This window comes from Pogona vitticeps, chromosome 7 (assembly GCF_051106095.1).
Source record: "Pogona vitticeps strain Pit_001003342236 chromosome 7, PviZW2.1, whole genome shotgun sequence".
NCBI lineage: Eukaryota > Metazoa > Chordata > Lepidosauria > Squamata > Agamidae > Pogona > Pogona vitticeps.
The window spans coordinates 10,139,384-10,156,988 of record NC_135789.1 but is presented as its reverse complement, the minus strand read 5'-3'; the positions used below and the strand labels follow the sequence as shown (position 1 = coordinate 10,156,988).

The following is a 17,605-nucleotide window of genomic DNA, read 5'->3' as shown; positions in this document are numbered from 1 at the left end:
TCCTCTTTTCCTGCTGCCTTCCATCTTTCCTAGCATGACTTTTCCAGGGAAGCCTGCCTTCTCATGAGGAGCCCAATGTAGGGCAGTCTCAGTTCCAACTCTTTTGCCTCCGGATTAGAGATGGACACAAACTTCTGTTTGGAGATTTGTGCTGGTCCATAAGTGTGGTTCCACAGGTGCTGTGTGTTCCCTTCCCTGCCTCCCCAGCCAATGGCCCACCCACCGGAGTGGGTCATTCTCTTCCTCCTCCTCCTCCTCACCTGTTCGACCAGTCCCCGGCGAGAGCCCAGGTTTGCCTGTCCTGCCTCCTTGTCAGAGTGGGCGATCAGCTGAGGAGGCAGGGCAGGGAAGCCCGGGCTCCTGCCAAAGACTGGTAGAACAGCTGAAGAGGAGGAGAGGAGTGCGCACCAGCTGGTGAGTGGGGGATCCAGCCAGCGAAGCCTGGGAAGGGAACGTGTGGTGCTGTGTGTATGAACCACGCATACGAACCTCTGGACCAAGGTTCGTGCCCATCTCTACTCCAGATATATGTCAGGCTTGATTTAATCTGGTGCCCAGAAGGCAGAGAGGCAGGCAGGAGGAAGTAAGAAGGCCTGGTGGAACAAATCATTATCATCATCAGGTTCACACTGTATCAGGTTGCCCAAGCAGAAGGAGGAGAATGGATTGGAACGCAAATTCATTTCCTGGTGTAGAACCCTAAAGCCAAAAATAATCCAGAGAAAGCTGTGTCATAGAGATCTGTAGATTTCACCCCAGAGACTGCAGCTTAGAAAAAAGAGAGGGGAGTCTCTTTCTCAAGAAAATATCAGAAGTTAACTTTATTCATAGTCCCCTAGAAACAAGGCAGTCCTTTGGGAGGATATTCTCCATGTACTCACCATTGTTTAATTCTGGCCACTGAGCTTCCTCCATGCCCCTGAATACAACACCAGATTATTTGAGTTCTGGTGGTGCAATTTCTCCAGGGACCCTCCCCCCCCCGGCCCATCGGTTGCACAACCCAAAACAACACAGCTTGCTATTACTATTTTGGAACATTAGCAAGGAAGTGGGAAACAAAAACAAAGAAAATGTCCACCTGACTGAGAAAATCCAAGTCATGAGAAAGGCAATTTGGTTAGGGAGCTTGCCTGCATGTGTATCTTCTGTGGCAGCGGCTTGGATGCTTTGTGTTGTATATATGCAACTATGGAGGGATGTGTGAATGCAAGGTGAGGGGAATCCAGATGTTACCGATGATCATAGGAAAAGCTTCCCTTGACGTTCTTGTATCCCTGAGCCTATTGGCCATTCGTGGTTTCGAATCTGCAAAGCGGATCGCAATCACCTTCATGTATGCTACAAAGAATAACCATGTGTCATCAAGTCAGTTCTTACTTCTGTTGACCCTTTTCAGGGTCAACGGAAGTGGTTCCCCATTCCCTTCTCCTGGAGGAGCCCTGGGACTCTGCAGCTTGGCCAACGCTTACAAGGGCTGGCTCTTCTGATGCAAGACCCAGTGGGGGAATCAAACTCCCAACCTCTGGCTCTGTAGACCTAAACCACCGAGCTATCCAGCCAGCCATTTGCTTATACTAATATCCCTGGATTTGACCAAAAAGAAAGTCAAAGAAAAGCCCATGTTCTTAGAGTTCTTGTATCAGAAAATTAGTAGCGGCTCAATCAAATAGACAAAGAAAATTCTCTCACACACAACCCCAGTTTAAGATAGACTGTTTGCTTAATAGTCCCAAGTCATCATCCTCAAGGGCACATTAGCACTCTCCGCCCCATTTGTCTTATCTCCAGAATCCTCCGGGCAAGGAGGGTGTTATCCATGATCTATTTTCTGATGGCGCTTAGCTTCAGGGCCTCTTTACTGTCAACACCGGAGACAACAGAACAGCTTTCACTTCTGCTTCCAAAGTGGATTGTGAACGAATGAAAAACCCTAATAGTGGTACAGAATTTCTGAGACCATATGCCTCATTCTCTGCGGGCAAGTGTATGCAAAATCGCTGGAAGGTTTGGAAAGCCAAGAGAGGTAATTATTTGTTGTTTTGCTATATGTATACACAGATTTGGCCTGTATTCTACAGATGATGTTAGGAGATTTTGCTGGGCTCACCTCATCCAAGAATTTCAAACCACCTCTTAAAGGAATCTTAATTCAAAAAGGGAGAAAAGCATCCATATTTCATCTCTATGCTCAGGAAATCCTGGCCTCCTGTAGCCAGCCCACCTAAGGAGACTACCCACCGGGAGTAGCAATTATCAGTATCCGGCTAAATTAGAACAAACCTCTACCTAACGAAGAAAGTAAATTAGTCTTTTCCAATGTGCCGTATGCTGGCTTTGTGACTCAAAGACTTGAACTAAAACCAATGATTGATCTTAATGAGTGATGTACTGTTGTCACTTGAGCAATGCTCCTCGGTGTATCATAAAAGGTTTTTTTTAAGCATCTTTTAATTTTATTCCAGTTCTCTTCCCCCACCACACAAAAGCACCACCTCCAAATAGGGCTACGGGGTCTTATTTTATAGAATTGAGTTTCATAATAATGGTATTCAGCCCCCACACCTTGTTGTGAATCATCCCCTTGCCTTGGACATTCGTAAATCTGGAAGGTGTGCAGTGTGTTTCAGAGAAATAAAATATGTACCAAACCAGGCATGCATTTTGAAAATGTGAGAAGCTACATATACACTTTTAATGACTAGCTAAGTTCTTAACACATTAGTCGATGGGGGAAATGCATGAGGAAAATGTCGACAAATTCTCAGGCGGGGGGGGGGAATCAAATTTCACACTATAGCAGGAACAAAGCAGGATTGATCCTTAGTGTGGTGCCCTGGGGAGAGTGGTGGACTGGGAAGCCTCCCCTCCCAAATCCCCCCAAAAAAATCTCTCCAAAAAGTGAATGCCAGTTTCTGGAAGCCTCCAAATCCGGCAATTTGTGTGTTGTTGTTTTTTCCAAATAGGTCAAAGGGGCCTTGTGTTGAACACCCTCAAAGGGAGCTGGGCTCTCTTTCCTTGGAGGACTCTTGAAAAAGAATGGATGGCCATTTCTTCCCCGGGGCGGCTACCCCAGATAGCCCTTGGAGTACCTTCTGGCTCTGTGATGTTAGATGTTTGCTGCTCACCAAAACAGAACAGGGTTTTGTGTTGTGCGCTTATCATGACCCCACTGGATGAGCAAGGAAGAGCCGGAAGCCCATCAAACTCTCATGGGGAGTGGGGACTACTGGGTCTTATACTCTCTGGATCTTCACACGTCTGGGAGGCTGAACGGCCTGAAAAAGGCAGCTCTGTGCCTGAGTCTGAGAAGGAAGCTGGATCTCCCACCAGCCTATAAGAACTCCACGGGGTGAAGACATAAAGATACTCTGGACTGCAAGAAAGGCAAACAAAGGGGGTCCTAGATCAGTTCAAGCCTGAACAATCTCTGGAGGCCAAAAAAAGAGACCCTGATTGGATGTCCTATTGGGCACACAATGAGAAGGAAGGATTCTCTAGAAAAGACAATCATGCTGCGAAATGTCGCAAGAAAAGAGGACAGTGGGCTGCCTCCCTAAAGGAGGCTACAGGCTTGAGTTTACAAGAGCTGGGCATGGCTGTTGAGGACTTGTTTGGAGATCATTCCTAGGGTCAACCATGAATCAGAGGTGACTTGACAGCACATAACAACACCACTACAGGTACCCCAGCTTGGACAGGACTTTACTGCAAGGCCTGCTGGCCCAGAAGCAGGATGGTGTCTCAGTTACAGCCTTTTTTTTAACTTATTCTTTTGTCTGATGAGCTATAGATCTTCATCGCCATAAGGACGAGTTACATATGTTTACGGCACACCAAAGACACACTCAGCTCAAGAGCGCGCCTTCCCATCTTGTCCTCAAGACGTTTATATCAAGTGAAATATTCTTTGCAGGAGGGGGAAGTCCTTATACGGACAGAGCTCTTAAAATATTTCTTTTCTCCAGCCAAAGTGAGATACTTGAGATCCATCTCACCCTCTTGTTTGCATTAAAATGATATTTTTTTAAAAAAAAACTCCCATGTGATGCAGCAAGTGTATTCTTTCGCTTCTGAGCCAGAATCCTTCCTGTCTCCCACACAGTGTGCTTCACACACTCTTGGAGTTTGGCGTTGTCTTGGTGACTGAAAGGCATTGCTTGGTGGATGCCATCGCTTCCCTGCTTGGGCGGGAATCTAACTCTGCCATCTCCCAAGCAAATAGGGGGAAATTTTACGGGGCCGAGTGCTCAAGATTTGCCCCCAGTTCCCATCCTAAAGGACTGCAACAAGTTGAGAAACGGTGAAAAACAGATAACACGCATGAAACCAACACCAGAAGTTAAAAGGTACCCACTATTCATTTTGATTTTCGGATTTTGGAGGCACAACCCTACTTGTGCAAAAATGCAGCTTTTGACAGGAGTGAGAAAGTGCTTTTTGATATCGTCTTCAACGTTACAGCATGGGTACACAAAGCCTGAAAACCCCTCATGTCTTCGAGAGGTTGAATGGTTGGCTGGGTGAATTGGAATCCAATGCGCGAGAAAGAGTGGGGCAGCACAGTGAAGGCAGGCGACCCTCTTGCAGAGGTGATCAATCCACTCCAGGTTTGAGTCTGAATGCGTCAGGAGCTATCCAAGGTGCTGACATCCTATCTTCAAAATATGCATGGCATGTTAGGAATCATGTTCAGTCCTGTGTCCAGTTCTGGACACCGCACTTGAAGAAGGATGGCAACGAACTGGAGCAAATTCAGAGGAGGGCAACAGAGATGATTGGGGGGACTGGAAGTCCCTGATCTGGGCCAATTTAGTGTTGAGAAAAGAAGACCGAGGGGAGATAGGATGGCACTCCTCAAATATGTGAAAAGTAGTCCTACTGAGGAGGGGCAGGATCTGTTCTTGATCATCCCAGAGTGCAGGACACGTAATAATGAGCTCAAGTGACAAGAAGCCAGATTTCAGCTGAATGTCAGGAAAAACTTCCTGACTGTTAAGAGAAGTACGACAATGGAATCAATAAGCCTGGGACTGGTGAGTGCTCCGGCACTGGAGACATTTAAGAGAAAATTGGACAATCCTCTGTCAGATTTGCTTTGATTTGGATTCCTGCATTGAACAACAGATTTGGCCATAGAGGCCCCTTCCAACTCAATTATTCTGTGATTTTTGTCTTAGATAGCTCCTGTCAGATTCAGAATAAAACTCAGAAGAGATTCACTGCCCCCCCCAATGACATCAGAGTCCCCAATTTCCACTTTGGCTGAGCCCATTTCTAGCTTTGCCTGCACTGACATGTCATGGCTGGCTCGGGCACACAGCCACCTTGACCAAAACAGACCTTGGATGAGGAACATCCCCATTCTGCCTTAGGCATTCCACAAACATCTCTCTTAAACACTCGACAAAACCCTATTTATAGACTCTGCCGAATGGCGAGTATCTTCAAGTTAAACAGAATGTAGCATGCCTCTTCAAATTCTTTGATCTCCCACCCTCCCATTCCTGCTTCAAATTATTTTATAGACAAACAGGTTGGAGTGTGTTGGGGGAGGGGCGCTGCTCAACTCTTCTTGAAATTATAGATGCTTTTCCATTTATTTTGATGAGAAGTTGTACGTTTTCCATTACAACTTTCCGCCCCTTGATGAGGGTGCCAACGATACGCATGCCAATTCTGTAAGTTTCCTTCTAATTACATGTCAGCCCAATTATGTTACCGGGAAGGGGGGGGAGTTTCACATGCAATCCTCTGAAATTAAAGCTGGTTTTTGTTTTGTTTTTGTTTTTTGTTCCATGAGCAGTGAAGGGCTGAGACATCTGGAGGCACAGAGAGCTTTTTTCTTGTATTCTCGAAGGCTTTCCCAGCCGGGATCCGATGGCAGTTGTGGGTTTTTCGGGCCCTTTGGCTGAGTTCTGGAGGTTGTTCTTCCTAATGTTTTGCCAGTCTCTGTGGCCAGCATCTTCAGAGGACAGGAGTCAGAACTCTGTCTGTGCTCAGCGCTCAAAAAACCTACAACCATCGGCTCTTTCCTTGCTTTTCATACATGAGCAAAATCAGAGTTATCCTGGTATACAGCAGAGCTTGGAATTAATGAGTTACAACTAACTTATTGTCGCTGATGCCATCTAACTACCATTGAGAGAGGACACAGAAAGAGCAGGAGGAGGAGAACTAAGGTGTTGCTGCCTTACTTTCAGTAATATAATAAGTGATAGCTCAGCCCTTGGTGGGGTAACTATGACTGATTTTTGCTTGATGGTGTAACCACACTGGTTATGTGGGCTTTGCAGCACCAGCTGGAAGATTATGATTCCATTTGATTGTACATCTGCATAGGCAGATATGCAGATGATACCACTCTGATGGCAGAAAGTGAGGAGGAATAAAGTACCTCCTAATGAGGGTGAAAGAGGAGAGCACTAAAATGGTCTGAAGCTCAACATCCAAAAAACTTAGATCACGGCCACTGGTCCCATCACCTCCTGTCTAATAGAAGGGGAAGAGATGGGGGCAGTGACAGATTTTACTTTCTTGGGGTCCATGATCACTGCAGATGGTGACAGCAGCCACGAAATTAAAAGACGCCTGCTTCTTGGGAGGAAAGCGATGACAAATCTTGACAGCATCTTAAAAAGCAGAGACATCACCTTGCCGACACAGGTCCGCATCGTCAAAGCTATGGTTTTTCCAGTGCCCTGGATATAGTGACAGACTAGGATTCAAGAGGCCTGGGTCCGGATCCTGGCTCACGGGGGTTGCACGATCAATGGCGCTCCTTGAATATCTCACATACCTTGAACATCTGATTAGCATTGCAATACGCTGGATTCAGTTTGACAGAACACAGCGTAACTTATTTCAAGCACAGTATGAAAGCTGCTACCTTAAAAAACACCACACACACACACACACACACACACACACACACAACTTCGATAATCTGAAGCCTTTGCAAGTATCCCTTGAGCTGCAGAAATAGTGCTTTCTGTTCTCGTCTCCTAGTAACAGGGTCCATTTTGCCATTAGGCTGAATGAATCAGCTGCCTCAGGGAACAGATTTCACATATCATGAAAGGGCCGTAAATTCCCACCCTATAAACGTGCTTATTATTGTATTCTATAGTGGCTCCAGCCACCATATTCTTAACTTTGATATGTGGTTTCAATGTCTCCCGCGCAGAAACAAATGATGGGAACTTGCGCAGCCTTTGTACAATAGCCATACTTCACACCCATGCTGCAGTTCTCAGAGTCGCCAGCTTCTGAAATCCTGGGGTCTCTGTTTATACCTCTGACCCAAAGAACAATCTGAGTGGTAGTCGGAGGTAAGGAAAAACCAGAGTATGAGAGTCTCGAGAGTCCCCTGGACTGCAAGGAGAACAAATCTATCCGTTCTGAAGGAAATCAATCCTGAGTGCTCCCTGGAAGGACAGATCCTGAAGCTGAGGCTCCAATCCTTTGGCCAACACATAAGAAGAGAAGACTCCTTGGAAAAGACCTTCATGTTAGGAAAGTGTGAAGGCAAGAGGAGAAGGGGACAACAGAGGATGAGATGGAGACAGTGTCATCAAAGCTACCAACATGAATTTGACCCAACTCCGGGAGGCAGTGGAAGACAGGTGGGCCTGGCGTGCTCTGGTCCATGGGGTCACGAAGAGTCGGACACGACTTCATGACTAAACAACAACAACCAATGTAAGGATGGGATTGTCTTATTTCCTGGGCTACCAATTCCATAATTCTCCATTCTGGAAGTTCTACATTACTGACATACACATTACAGACAACTAAATGGGGCTCATCTGGAAGAAAAAAACAGAAGCTGAAAGGCTTTGAGGCTAAGCTCAGCTAAGCCTTTCTCCACCCAAGCTTCCTCATCCCACCCCAGTGCTAGCTGGGAGTTTTCTTTCTGAGCAGGAAACTAGGCAGAGCTTGCCCTGGCTAAACCTCAGAGACTTTTATATCCCAGGTTAGTCACATTTGGTGTCTGTAAAATGTGTGTCACGGACAACTCACAGAATGAGGAAATCTGGGATTTGTATTCCAATAAATGTAAAAATCCCATTCCTGTAAGGAGATAAAGATGTGTTTTCCTTCATTTGGAAAGAAGAATGGCTTGGTAAAGCTAGCTTTTTAGTGGAGAATCCTGATCCTGGAATGTGTTCCACAGCACATCTCTATATTTGGTATAGATTTATAAGTGACATTTTGTAGTATGTTGGACATGTCCCTTTAAAAGAGAGGCTTAAGCAGATTCTCCCTCTCTTTTGTGAAGTGGGTGCATCTGTCTTAGAGATCCATCTCAAAGCGAAGGAATTTGGACCATGGATCTGCCCTCTGTACCTCCTCATTAAGGACATGAGCATACCTCTTTTTTGGTACCTTAACTTTCACCCCAAGTCAATTCAAGAGGCAAGCTTCACTTTTTGATTTCCCAAAGAGGGTGTCCTCTAGTTACTCGGGACTAAGCACATTAAACACAATGAGGCTTCCTCCCCTCTCAAGGTAACAGATCAACTGTGCTAGACAAAAATTACCTCACTGTGGCTCGTACTTGTGCCATGAATTGCTGCCTGGCATTGTCAAAATCTGTGTTTCAGTTCAGATTTTCCACACCACTAGTGAGGAAAGGTGGTGGTGGTTAGTGGGATTATGTTGTAATGTTTACTTAGAGTGGAAGTTAAAATTCAGATATAGTGCATGAGCGGGTGGCCCAGGACTCGGGTTTTGGTCCCCAGAGAGTGGAGGTGACTGGATGTTGTTGAGCACCTGCAACTGGAACTTAGCATGATTTAATGCCATAGCGCTATAACTTCCAACCTGATATGTAGTCATAATGGATTATACACCAGTTATTCTAACCATGTAATTGATTTACACTACTTTTGCATACATACCTTCCTCTATGATCCCTTCAGTGGCTCAATGCAGTGTGAAAGACCTCTCCCTTGACCGAGCTCACATTCAGAGAAGCACAGAAGCACCGGAAAGAATCCCACACATTTCCGTTGTCATGGCTTTTCATACATCCTGTGAATAATTCTTAAAAAACAGACGGAAAGGCATTATTTAAAAGGTCGTCTGGAAAGGTGTCAACAGCATTTTTACTTACAGAAGCAAGGCTGCTAACGGAACTGGCTTCCACAGACCACCCTGAAATTGGCTTCGAAATAAAGCCCTCTTGAGTGATGCCTGATAACTTGATCAAGGATGAATTTCTAGATATAAGAAAGGAAATTGCTACAAGAACTCACAAATATTGGATAGATGCCTCTTTCTCCTGTCTTGCAATCAGAGAGGGGCAAATTGCTACCCAGAGAGGCAGAGGATGAGAGGTTTAGCCACTTCGCTTATCGCCGGCTTTCAATCCACTTTCAGTTTGCAGAAACCAAGTAGTGGGTGAGTGTCCGTAAAAGTTGATCCTGCTGAGAAAGGGACTGGCTTTGAGTGATTGGGTCTCAGCTGGTCCCAGGGCTGTGTTTTATGGCTACAGACTGAGCGGTTGCAGGTCATCAGAGGGACCCAGTGCAATGTAAAACCCAGGTGGTTGCACACAGCTCTAAGTAGTAGTGGTAACAAGATTAAGCCTCTAACGATTTAGGTAAGCAATATAGTTCAGTGGTAAGCTTCACTGAGATATAAATCTTTGCTCACAGAAAGGACATTTGTTTTACAGTGGTGCCTCGCTAGATGATGATAATCTGTTCCACTGAAATCGCTGTTCAGCGAAATCATTGTCTAGTGAAAAGCATTTCCCTGCTGGAATGCATTGAAACCTGTTTAATGTGTTCCAATGGGGAAGAATCGTCATTGTCTAGTGAAGATCGGCCATAGGAAAGCCGCTTTGCGAACCACCGATCAGCTGTTTAAATAGCTGTCTTGTGAAGCTTAGGTCCCAAAAACACCCGTTTTGCGAGCGCGGAGGGAGCTGTCAAAATCGTTGTCTAGCGAAAATCAGTTTGCAAAGCAGGGACCTAACATTGTCCAGTGAAATTCCCCCACAGGAATCACTGTTTTGCGAATTGCTATAGCGATCACAAAACGTCAATGTCTAGCGAAAAAACTGTCATGCGGGGTAACTGTCTAGCGAGGCACCACTGTATTCTCCTTGTGAGAGGCTGACATATATTCTGGTGTGGTCAACAAGATCACTGTTGCAAAAAATTGCATAACTGGCATAATTTGTGCAAATCCAGCCAAAAGATCACAACTGCTGCCTGACTTCATGAAGTTCAAAAATTAAAAGCATGGGGTGGGTTGTACACATATTTTTCCCCTTTTGCTTCTTAAGAAGGAAAGACACCAGTTCTGTACAGGCTCCTCAGAGATGCTTTTACCCAAATAGATGCAGGAATTCCTCATCTAGTCAAGACAGCCTAAAGCAAGGGGAATGAGGCTTTTTTCCCCACATCCCTAATAGTCTTTGGCTTGCATGCCAGCATTTCCAGGGACTTCCTGAAAAGACCATTGACTGACACCTTGAAGAATGACTGCTAGTCTGGTTAGAGATATTTAGCCACATGGACTAAGACTTACCCTAGTTACAGACATACACACTAGTTTTTATCCCATAAAAGGAAGGGATTTGGTTGCTTGGTGGGATCATAAAAATGTCTACAGATAGTCAAGGAGGTGGGGTAGGTTTACTTGAGTTAGTCAAGGATTCCTCCTCTATCACTTTAAAATTTGAAAATGAACAGTGGTCAAAAAGACACAACTGATGGCCACTCCACCTTCACACGAAAAGCAAGTCATTTGGCAATTTCCAATTTTTCGATTGTGAGACTTCTCTGTGTTGAAATTGATGCATATTATTTCAACACACACTTCTCCTAATCTTCTCCTAATCTTCATACACAATTCCCAATCCACCTCGGTGTGCCTTTTCAAATACAGGTATTTTAGCTGGATCTGTTCCCTTGCATGTAATTAAACAAAAAAGGAAATAAAATGCAATGCATATGGCTTCTTCCCAGAAAGATACATACATGCTTTTTTTAAAAAGAGTGGAAGGTGAGAAGTTAGACCAATGGGAGGCCTGGATTTCACAGAAGCATGGAGTTGGAAGGGGCCTATAACGCCATACAGTCCAACCCCCTGCTCAAGGCACGAATTCAAATAAAAGCAGCTCTGACAGAGGGGGTCCTGTTTTCCTTTCAATGTCTCTGGCACTGGAGCACTCACTACCTCCAGAGGCCATGGGTTCCGTTGTCGAACTGCTCTAACAGTTGAGAAGTTTTTCTTAATATTCAACCGAAAACTGACTTCCTGTAGCTTGAGCCCATTATTATGTGTCCTGCTCTCTGGGATGATGGAGAGCAGATCCTGCCTCTCCTTCAACTGACAGCCTTTCAAATCTTTGCAAAGTGCTCTCCTATCTCCCCTCACACTCATCTCAAGGTGAAACCTGCCCAGTTCTTCCCGCCTTTCCTCCTAGGGCTTGGTTTCCAGTCCCCTGATCCTCCTTGTTGCCCTTCTCTGAACTTGATTCATTCTGTTGGCAAGCCTTCTTAAAGTGTGGCATCCAGAAGTGGACACAGAACTCTGGATGAGAGCAGAATAGAGAGGGAACTGATACCTCCTGGAAACTATTCTTCTGTTAATGCATCCTAAAATAACATTTGCTTATTTGGCAGTGTAGAAACTCAGGGGTGAGTAGTTGTTCGCCCACCTGAACTTCTGAAAACTGTCCATTGTGCTCCACAAAAAAAATGGAGTTCATATCAGCAGTGGAAAGAATTGCTGCCGAATACCTTGCTTTTTTCAGTTCAATCTGTCAAAACATAACAAGACATTGAGAGCGAAAGAAGCTCCTCGTCTCCTTCAGAATCTCTATATTCCATCTCAAACATCCCTTCTCTTTGAGAAGCATGCTAATGGTTAAGATAGAAGCAACCCTCTCATTTAGAAGGTCATCGAGAAGGGCTGAGACAAGCAAAGGACTCTCCAGTGTTTGCATCAGACATGGAACTTGGTGTTCACTTTGTATCTGGTCTTAAAACAGGAAGTCTGTTCGCTTATCTTTTGGGATATTAGCTGAGGTTGCGGCGAAGATTTAAACACCCCATTGTCTTCTAGCTGCCACTTGCTGACTGCCGAGCATGCCCGACGAATGAGTCACATTATTCATTAGCTGATTTATTTATATCTGAATCCGTCTGTCAGGGAAAGCAAGAGGCAGAAACTCATGGAGCGTATGAGTGTTTGGATTCTGGTGGCAAAATATTCATCTGTTTTGGAAAGAAGTGATTAGCATGTGCTAATTGAAGCCTGCTGGCAAGGTCACTGATTCTCTGAGAGAGGAATCTGGCTGCTTGCCAGACTGCCCCCCTGCTTTAGAAGAAGCTACAGGTGGAAGCATTGCTTTATCGTCCAGCTGAAAGAGAAGTGTCACCACCAAAATCTTTTTCTGAAAATAAATGTCACATCTCACAATATAATCTAGGCATTTCATAATCTTATCCCATCATGGAACTAAGACACTGAAGTTACTAGTTTCATGACCTCAATAAACCTCTTCTCTATTCTGGGGATATTTTAACCCAGTCTTCCCCAACCGGTAGCCTTCAGGAGCTTTGAGAATAGTTCTCCAAGTGTGCTGGGGTGAATTGCAGTGCCTAAATGTTGCTAATTAAAGAGCTGCTGTTCTCATTTCTGGCTGTGTGCTCAGTCGCATGATGGGCCCATGACCGGGTCTGCAAGCAGCAACTTGCTAATTAGTGAGAATTAACAGTTGCAGTTTAAACAACTCCTCTTACACCTGGGTAAATCATCAATAGGATTCTGGCCAAGATGAAGATTAGAAAAACACACACACACATCTTTATTCAATGGGCAAAGCACACAACTATGTGTATTCTAGTTTGTGTGTGTGTGTGTGTGTGTGTGTGTGTGTGTGTGTGTTATGCATAAATACATTATGCAGGAAGAACAAAACCATTTTTTCGATCCAGTTCTCAGCTGGGATATATCCTACCTTTTCTTTCTGAGCGCTGGAGTTATGGTGAAGGCCACAAGGAACATAGAAACTGTATACAAATCTCTCCTTGCTTCTGCTGTAGGTGGGATGTGACTTTCATCTTTAAACAGGCTCTTCTGCAAATCCCTCTGGGTCCCAAGTCAGAGTCAGTCTGTTTGCTGTGCTGTAATGGGAAGAGAAAGTTTAACTCTGCCTTTGAAATGTCACCCATGTTTGTTCTTGCCGAGACACCAGCAGATGTGCTAAAAGAGGCCGATTCAGACTGATGAGGTTGCTAATAAATCGGTGTTTGGGCTGGTGTGTCACTCCCCAACATGTGACTGTTTGCATTCCAAAGAGCAAGCCTCTCTTGATGGCTTTGGGCAGGCATACGGACGCTGCTGGGTCTCCCTCGACACTGGTCATTGCAATGCTAATGCACGAGGCATCCCATATTTTAAATACACAGAACTCAGGAATATAGGGAACATGGACATGAATCTTGCAGTCTGAGATGATTGGTGGTAATTTTCTTTCTAGAAGGAATATCCAGCCATGTAAAGTTATTACAATGTCTACATAAAATGTCACCATGCCTGTGCAAGATTCTCCAGAAAGAGGATTGAGCAACACAAGAGAACAGGTGAACCAAGATGGGCAACAAGACAAGGGAGTCATTTTTCAGGGGAAATCGAGAAATCTTCCTGGTACGGGGAATATTTTTCCAAGGAATCCTGGTATTTCGAGACTCCAAAAGGACATAGAAGATAAATTTAAAGTGGAATAATAGGAAACTGACTTCTATTGAGTAAAATCTAGCCCAGACGATCTAAGCCATTTCTCGCTTGTTGTGGTTGTTCTCTGCCGTCAAATCGCCTCTGAAATGAGTGATCATCTCGGTCCACCTCCCATATGGACTTCCTCTTTTCCTGATGATTTCCACCTTTCTCAGCATCATTGTCTTGTCCAGATAATCCTGCGTTCCCATCATGGGTCCAAAAGAGGACAGCCTCGACTTCAACAGTTTGGCCTCCAGGCTTGATTTGATGTAGGACTTAACTCTACGGTGCCCCAGAATGCTCACCTGCACGTATGGACTATGTTGCTGGAGCATTTGCCTTTCAGACAACTGGGATCATGGGAAAAGGCCACCATTCAGCCGGGTGCTGAAAGAGAAAGAGCAGTAAAAATGACTAAATGTCCAACTAGGATTGTCACAGAAACAGAGTCTATTAGCTTCCTTGCAAATGGTGACTGAGTTCATGATTGTGCGCTGAGCTGGGGCACCCGGGGTCAAGAGGCACAGCTGTCCTCAGAGGCCGAGACATCACTTCTGTCGTCAATTGAGTACGCAGCTGAGCATTATGATGTGAGTCATATTCACACAGGGCAGTTTCAAGTGCTCATGTGTTCAGAAACCCAAGATGAAAGGCTCCAAGGGATGGGGGGAAAGTAAACTCAAAGGAGACATAGCAATGGAGGAAACCTCAACTAATCAAGACTGGTCACCCTCTGGGATTTTCTTAAACCACAAGCTTTCTGGTGGACAGAAAACAGAGAGAGGCACATTTAGAGCTTCTATCTCTTTCTCATTTTCTGTCCACTTACTATTTAAATCCTAATTTTCCATAATATACCAACAGGAGCTTTGAGTCTTGAGCGTGGATGAAAATGGTGGCATGGGAAAAGGCCAATACAACTTGAAGAACCAGTCTCTAATATCACAGTTACTAGAAACAGGAGCACATTAGGACCTAGTTCAGAGGCTTTCACATCCAGCGAACCAGAGGGCAGTCCGGTAAATTCCTTGTTATTCATTCTCCCTGGAGCAACGTGTTTTGCAAAGATGCATTATTTATAGCAAAATATCTTATGGTGAAAGGCGGTTGAAACAAACCGAAGTAGTGGCTGAATCCATTTATCCACCTGAACCTCAGACAAGGTTTTGCTTCAGGGTGAATTAGAAATGCTTCAAATCATTTACTCCATCTCTGTTTTCAGATCCAGTCACAGATCTTTATGTGCATTCCCCCTTGGTAGCACTGGCTGAAATCCAGGAGTGCATTTACAATCTCAGGAGGCCCACTGGATCACGGTGGATATGGTGAATCAACTCCTCTGTAAGCACCATTGATTCAATGGGCCTTCTCTTGTTGTGACTTACTACTGGATTTCAGCCTTTGAATCATAAAGCTGTAGAGCTGGAAGAGGCCCCCATGTTGAGTGGGCAGACAACTTTTTCAGTTAGCCACAACCATCCAGGATTATGGCCATAACTTTATAGAAAAGGGAATCCTCTAGTCTAGTGCTTTCTGACCTTGGATCCCCAAACATTCTTGGACTACAGCTCCCAAAAATCCTGGCCAGCACAGCTAGTAAGGAAGGTTCCTGGGAGTTTTAGTCCAAGAACATCTATGGATGCAAGATTGGGAACCACTGCTCTAGTACAGTATCTTTCTGGGCTGGGGAGGTAGATCTCATGGACAGGGCCACAAAAGAAAAAGGCCCTTCCATGTCTTCTTCTCTGCCCAGTCTTTATCTCTTCTGTGCTTGTTTCATTTTCTGCTGTATTCCTACAAGCATGAATGATCTTTATGGTACAGAACTGGTTGTAATCCTACATACCGGGCGATTAGTATGGGTGTAAGCAAACAATACTGGGAAAGAATGAGAGGGATGGGGTCCATGACAGATGTGCTTTTATGATACCTTTAAAAAAAACCAATAAACAACTTTAAACCCAAGCAAAATAAAGTAGTTAAACTCCACTCTTCTGCAAAGCTTCAGTGTGATTTGGAAGAACAAGATAAATTGTAGTAATAAAACACAGTATCTTAAAAAAGAGAGAGCATGCATTAAAATTTACCTAAAGTCCAGGAAATTAAAATAAATGTGGTTACCCCCCCCCCTTGAAGCCTCTTGTAAGAAGGAGCCCCATCAAGAAGGCACCATAACAGACATATCATTTGCTCCATTTGCCAGTACCTCGCCATAGATGGAATGAAATTCTGCTGCAGTGCTCATGTCCAGAAAGGTAGACCCAACAACCCTATTCAGGCTTTGCTAAAGCCAGCCTTGTCCCTCTCTGTCATCACATTCTCCATATGATTAACCACCAGCCTGAAGATGAAAAGTGATTGCCTCGCAGTAGGCTTTATATGCCCACAAAACCTTGGGACAACCTGGAATTATGCTGACACTGAACGTCTACCCCCAAATGAGGACTTTGGCTCTTTGGGCTGAACACTGAAAGCAGGAAAAACATAATGAGAGCAAAAACAGGTGAGGGTCTTTCCTCTAAACATGTTTACAGCCCCAGCTCTAAGTCATACCTAAATAAAGCTGCTGTCTTTTGATATATCTTACCTTAATAGTTAATCCAGAATAGGCAGCAGAACTGAAGTTCTGGCTATGTTCCACCAACTGAAAACAGCTCAAAATTATGGTTCAGGTAGGTAGGTATGCCCTAGAAAACCAGAAAATGGGTGTCCAGTACCAGAAAAAAAAATTCATAAATCCTTTCACATGCACACTCCTGCATTATTTCTCAGCCACCAAAGAAGAGTGGGAATAGCTTTTCCTATTATTAAAATTAAAAGCTGTTGGAAATCCTTGTAAAATGTCCAGAACTTACCAGTAGATTCTGATTTTTTTTCTCCCAGATACTTAATTTTTCATCAGTGAACCCCAAACTTTGAGAAAAATTGCCACTGAATTAAGGAAACCTCTCTGAAGTAAAGTTGGAAGTTAATTTTGGAAATTGAGGGGGTCTTCCTCAGGCACAACATCTGAGGGACTGGAAAACAGCCAGGGAAGTTTCAACAGACACTGGAAAACATTTTCATGAAGATATCACAAGCAAGATTTTGTCTCAAGCCAGCTTCAGGTTGGCCTTGGAGGTTCTCCATATCTGAAGGAACAATCATGGAAGAACAATCCCACCAAAACTAGCAAAATTTTGCAGAACGGTCCACACAGATAGAGACACACTCTTCTGTGAAGAAAGAGCCCCTTCTCTCCATCCCAATGGACACACAGATCAAAGTCTGTTCCTGAGAAGACAATGGCTTTGGACTTGGTTAGAGAATAAAGTTGGGTTGGAAAACATTCAAGAAGAAAAGGAGGAGGAGGAGGAGGAGAAGTACTCAGGGTAGAGGAGAAACACAAGTATTTTGGAGAGCTTTTCAACTTTTTCATTTTGCATTTGAAGAGTGCCTCAATTCCCACAGCTGTTATGGAGACAATAAGGAGCACAAGATGCTTCCTAAATGTTCACACAGACAATGGTTCATTACCTAGGCGGAGCTCATTTGCAGACAATGATTCATTACAGCCCTTCCTGTTGATATCCCGCCGTTCGAGGAATTGTTTCCTTCTCCTGAAACTCTTAAAGAAAGTTGCATATGAAGCTCCCCCGCTGGGGAAAGGCAAACATTTGCTGTTCTATTACTTATCCACTCACTGGTGTTGCGAGGATGGAAATATTTGATTCAAAAATATGGTTTCTCTTTCACCATGGAGGCTGGTTGCTGTCCTGCCCAGTGGGGTGGTGAATTCAGTCACTGGAGCTCTCTGAGATGCTGCTGAGCCCGTTTAGTCAAGATGTTTCAGCACCTTGGAGAGCACCTGGGAGATTCTGCC

At 44.5% G+C, this 17,605-nt stretch overlaps 1 long non-coding RNA gene across 1 annotated transcript; it reads right to left on the bottom strand.

Moving 5' to 3' along the window:
- Nucleotides 1–8,903: 8,903 nt before the first annotated feature.
- LOC144584028 (uncharacterized) lies at nt 8,904–17,287 on the bottom strand. The gene is made up of 4 exons (XR_013538023.1): nt 16,331–17,287; nt 14,049–14,130; nt 12,983–13,148; nt 8,904–9,048 (listed from the first exon to the last, which is right to left on the bottom strand). It is a non-coding gene; the product is annotated as an uncharacterized LOC144584028 (long non-coding RNA).
- Nucleotides 17,288–17,605: the final 318 nt, after the last annotated feature.